Below are 6,269 nucleotides of genomic sequence, written 5' to 3' on the forward strand. Positions count from 1 at the left end.
ACAACATTTCCAAAACTGGTAAGTCATGTTGCTTGTGCATGTTGTGCTTGTGCCCCCCCCCCCCCCCCCCCCCAACCCCGCCCCCCCCCCGCCCCGCCCCCCGCCCGCAATAATCTTTTTTTTCCTCTCTCCTACTCTTACGTAAGATGTGTGTGAGCATCATATGACAGCAAAAGAGCACACACAAACCTTATTCAAATATGGAATTGTATTGGAATGGTAAAGAGTGTTGGTACATGCCTCCACTCAAGGATACAATATGATGAACAAGTCTAAGAATGTTCCACGTATGGGTGAAATACCATCATTGGCCTAGCAAGATAACATTCTGGGAAGGGGATGGAAAGGAGAAAGGTTGCCCTCCCTTCACTGTCACACTCTGCAGCCACTCTGTGTGACTGTACGACTGCTGGCCTTTTCTTGCAAGAACATAAACCTCATCAAAGACAATTGAAAATGATTGTCTCTTATTCAGTGATAGAAATATGTTTGCCACCACACCTTCCTGAAGGTTCTGATGATGGAGGCGACGGTGAAGCGACTCAAATTTGGCTGTACTCGTTGCCCAGCCTCCCTCATAGTCATAGCATGGACAAGTACACGGCCAACTAAAGTGGCTTGAATTTCATCCGAGACTGCTTGTCTTCTTGCCCTTGCCCTTCCTCCTCCTTCTTCTCCTCCTCCTCCTCTTCCTCCTCTTCCTCCTCCAATTCATCTTCCTCCTCCTCTTCCTCTTCCTCCTCCTCCTTTTCCTCCTCCTCCTCCTCTTCCTCTCCCTCCTCGACCTATTGCTTAATTTCTCTGTGGATCCATTGTTCCAAAACTCAGTAAACTGATTTTTATCTTTTATAAAAGATTGTATAACCTTTTATCTATCTATTGAAGGATCTGACTGATGTGTGTTCAATTTTGACTCTTAGTGTTTTCACCTGGGTAATTGTGTGCTAACTGAGCTAAAGCTGTGCTGACTTGAGTGAACAATTTTGAATGCTAGTGCTTTCTAAATGACCATGTGGTGTAGGCAATGAGAAATGAAGGGATTTGTGTGTAGAGTTTTGCTTTGACAGTTCAACAAATCTGACTAATGTGTCAAAACAGGGGAATAGTGTTCATAGTTCAGTGAAATGGGTGTGCTTTTTGATAAATGGCATTATGGTTTTGAAATTTTAGTTCAAAAGCCTGGTTATAGTGTTTAAGCAATCGAGAAAAACTGTATTATTAAATATTAGGCATCGTAGGTATTATTTATCATTATTGGTATTATTATTATTAGTAGTAGTACTACTTCTACTACAAAAAAGATATTTTTTTTAGAGTAAAGTATCAGACAAAAAGCTTTAGTGTCTGTATTTGTAGTAATGTTGAACATGTCCTCCTCTACCATGATTGAGCTGACACACAAACTGACTTATTATTATTAAATTTTAGTCATCGTAGGTATTATTTAGCATTAGGGTTATTATTAGTAGTAGTACTACTACTTCTACTACAAAAAAATATATATTTTAGAGTATAGTATCAGACAAAAAGCTTTAGTGTCTGTATTTGTAGTAATGTTAAACATGTCCTCCTATACCATGATTGAGCTGACACACAAACTGAATTATTATTATTAAATATTAGTCACCGTAGGTATTATTTATCATTATTGGTATTGTTATAAATAAAACAACCCCATTTTAGACTAAAGTCTCTGACAAAAAGCATTATTGTCTGTATTTGTCATGTTAAAGGATTAGTTTGCTTCAGAATGACGATATTCATGTCTTTCTTTCTTCAGTCAAAAATAAATATGTTTTTTGAGAAAAACTTTCCAGGATTTTTCTCCGTTTAATGGACTTCAATGACAACCAACGGGTTGAAGGTCCAAATTAATATAGTTTCAATGCAGTTTCAAAGGGCTCTACATGATCCCAGCCGAGGAATACATCTTATCTATTGAATCATTTATTTTATATATCATTTTTAACCACATATGCTCTTCTTGCACTGTTCTGCGGTAGATGACATATTACGTCATCACGGCGGAAAGGTCACGCAGGTGGAAATACCGACCCAGTGGCGAAAAACTCGCTGGCGACATTTCATTTTCTCCTCCAACTTCAAAATCGTTGTTTTACCGATCATTGTTTTACCTTTACTTTTGTAAAGGGCATTTGATTTAATCTTTGCACATTCGTTTGAACACTGGATCGGTACTTACACCTACGTCATGGGCATGACTTTTCTGACAAAGTTCGGGAGGAGTATGTTCAGGTAATCAACCAATCAGCACAAGAGGAAGCCTGTAGCCTTCCCTCACCTCTGTCCCATGACAGTTTCAGAGCATCCCTCCACCACCCCATCGCCTCACTCTTGGCTGGTTTATATCCCAGTCAGGGGGAGGAGGGCATGTGGGGTGGGACGGGACTCTGGGTTCTGGACAAATTTCCGAGCTCAGTTTCATGTACGTGTGAACTCTTGAATTAGATCTCAAATGCCACATTTACTCACAATATTTCATTAATACATTAAAATGAATACATCACATAAAAACCAAAATCAAAAAAAATTTTATTTTACCATAGGGTCGGGTTGGTCTCAGTTTAGTTTTGTCGTTTTATTTCACTTACTTTATGAAAAATATAATTATATAGGTTTATATTAATACAGCACTTATGTGCAGATTAATTTAGTTCACGATTATACAGGAGATTTGTTGAACTTGACCAATTGCTCTTAATGAACTGGACTTTTGTGAAGAAAATTGATGATTGGATATGTATTGAGTTTAAGGGATAGCATCAAATATATTTTTTGCTCTCAAATAAAATGTAATTCTACTGTATATAGCCTATGTTACTAAATCTTTTAAAACAACATGTTCAGTTTTTGATAAATGAATACCAAATCAGGTTTCAAGCTGTGACCATATATTTATTTTGTCAGTAATATATTTGAGAAGAATATATTTAACATCTCAATCATTTTAAGGAATCTATGTATAATCATGAAATACAATGAAAAAACTTTCTTGTAACTCTGAACCAAATTCTCAATAGCTTAAACCAATTTGTGAAATAAATCACTCTTTCTGTAAAACATTAAACAAGTTCAGGTAGTTAAATCACTGTTTGCAAATCTCATGCACTCTTATTGCAAAACTCTAAACACATTCTAAATCACTAACACACATTTCTCGCTGTGTTGCAAAATGGAAAACATCAGCGGCAAAAGTTAAACACAACTAAAACACAGTTGTCATCCTTTACACACAACGACTCAAAAATTGTTCACACTTGTTTCTAATGATGTGATCAAACCAACTGTACGAAATATAGGCCAGTTCAGAGTGCACAGTTGGCAAGGGTGCGCTGAATGATGGAAACAATCTGAGAGGGAGACGAGGAAGAGTGTGTGTAAGAGGTGGTGGATGAGGAGGAAGAGCAGGTGTGGAGAATGTTGTCAAGACTGGATGCCTGTGATGTCCTCAACAATATTCAATATTATTCAGCAATATTATTTATCTGACTGCACTGACACTATTGGATGAGAACTGAACTGAGCAGGGATTCTTTTCCCATAATATGACAGAATTTGCTGGTTCACTACCATAGTACGATGCATTTTTGAAGAAGTCAACTTGCTAGTCACGACTGTTACGGCGATACTTTCGGGAAACACTGACTCGTTGATCTATGCTGATAACGACGGAACTTGTGACCATAGTTGGCTAACGATGCTTTTGGGAAACTCACCCCTGGATGATGACATCACTGTTTTCTGCTGAACTGCATTTATAGATAAAATAAACTATTTTATGTAATAATTGATGATCTTAGCAATGGAACTAAATTAACACGGATCTGACTTCAGCTGAACAATGACAGTATTTTCTTTTTAAGCTGCTGTACAGCTGAAATGAAGTATTTGCATTACTGATCATCATTTTCCTGTCATCACTTGAAAAGTTGCTTTGAAACAATCTCCATTGCATAAAGCACTATAGATATAAAGGGGACTTGACTTGACTCAGGTCAGACCCAACATGAAGACATGATGCTAAGGCAGAATGAATCTCTCACTGACTTTGAGTTTGCAGTTGCACAACTTCTTTGAGTGTACTGTAACATACTTTTCATTTAGATTTTTTTTTTTTTTTTGGACCTTTAAAAAAATAAGAACTCGGCCGTTCTTATTTTTTTAGAACGGCCGAGTAGTGGTGATGTTATTTTATTATTTTATTTTGTGACTATGATGGCTGGTGAAAAAAAACAACAACATAGAAATAATAACCTGGTTTGCGGGGACAATTTACACATACACAACATGGTTTGTAAGGTCATTTTTTGAAAATGCTTAAAACTCCATATGGTTATCTATTTATGCTTCAAAATAACATATATGGCCTAAGGTCTATGAGGACACTGAGATGTCATCATAAATCCTCCATATAATCATCTATTTATGCTTGAAAATAACATATATAGCCTAAGGTTTATGAGGACACTGAGATGTCCTCATAAACCCAAGTGTCCTCGTAATGCTGGTGAGTAACCTGACATTTTGTCCTTGTAAACCACATTTGCCAGTTCACACACACACACACACACACACACACACACACACACACACACACACACCTACTTAACCACAATGTGAGGACATATGACTGGGAACCCTATCTTTAGGGACACCCCTTTCTGAAGGGTCTAGAGACTAAAGAAATATATGACTGCACTTCTGGAGAAGCTGTCATCACACTTATTACTTGATTTTATCAATAAAAGTCTTCCTTAAAGACCTGACATTTTCCTTCACTTTAGGGAAAGTATTTTTTATGTCCATTTTGGGGACATTAAAAAATGTGGGAACACACAGCCTTCATTTTTCCCATAATAATGAAGCAGTTGAAATACTGTTAACTCAAACAGAATAATGTGATTATACCTCTGCCTTCTACTTTTGAGGGATGGGAGGACGACCTGAAGAAGTGTCCTCAGATAACTTACACTAGTATATTTAGCTACTTTATTGACTCTGTTGCTACGGACGGTGAAGCGATGAACAATCTGAAAAGCTCTGAGGCTTATCAGTACTTCCACAGTAATAAAGTAATTCGCATTTTGTTAAAGGAAATGGGACGCAATCTTGTCTACCTTAAAGCGGATCAGTGCCTTAAAGTCCCACATCACCGGGCCTGGGTTTTAGTTTCATCGTCAGGTGAAGTACAGGCGGCTGGGTGCTCATGTGTTTCGGGACCAGGGCGATCTTGCAGCTACACAGCTGCAAAACTTTGGAAGGTAAAATGTTGATACTTCTGGTAGTTTTGTAATATCAGTTTGCCTGTTACATCCTAATAATTTGTTATAACCTAATCATTTGTTTAGCAAACGTGTATTCATTACTTAAATGAGCTCATTGTTTCTGCCTTATTATTAGCTAACTGTGTGAATTGTATGTATACGTACGTTTATGAAAGACATTACTTGGATACAGTCACCTCTGATAAAATGATTTGTATTGTGAAAGGCAAATAAATAAATGTGAATATAATTGAATCAGTTTGCAACTGCTGAGTGTATTTTATAATGGGCAATGTTCTGATGTAGGTTGAGAATGCAGTCAGACAGGGAAACACAGGGATATCATGTACGGATTTGCAGAGGAAGTGAGTAGTATTAACATAAACCATGTGTCAAAAAATGTGTTTTATGACTTTGATTTATGGTTCTGAGGTTCCCCTGTCTCTGATTTATGATGGGTCGCTGACAGGCTCCGGTATGTCTAGGCTGCGCGACGCCATGTGACATCCTCCTGCGTTGACATCCTGGCCAGAGGTGTAAAAGAAAGGTGTCTGGCCCTTGGCCTTCCGGGGTTTATTGGCCGTCTACCTGCGCGATATAGGTGTTATGTCGTTGTGTATTCTGTCTGCTGGGGAGGCCCGTTTTCACACTTCGCCAAAAGCTGCGTGTATAAATGTGTGTTGAACGCGAGCACAGTCACTGAAGCGTACTAGTGTGTCGTGTCTCGTGTCAAGCATCACCGCTGTTTATTCTCGTTCTCAAACTATTTTCCAAGCCATATTGTGTTGTTGGAATCGCGAGTGCAAGAAGATGGAATCCAGTCTTAACAGTAAGTATTTTTTATTATTTAGTAACATTGTTAAGGATGATTATTTATTTATATGAGTGTCGCTGTTCTATTGCGTTACTTAAGGTTTTATCTGCCCGCTTCAGATGGTGATAGTTTGAGTCTCTTCGATCTTGTTGAGGAGATTAATTTCCTAA

This window comes from Rhinichthys klamathensis, unplaced genomic scaffold (genome assembly GCF_029890125.1).
Source record: "Rhinichthys klamathensis goyatoka isolate OS25496 unplaced genomic scaffold, OSU_Roscu_1.1 h1tg000452l_1, whole genome shotgun sequence".
Taxonomy (NCBI): Eukaryota; Metazoa; Chordata; class Actinopteri; order Cypriniformes; family Leuciscidae; genus Rhinichthys; species Rhinichthys klamathensis.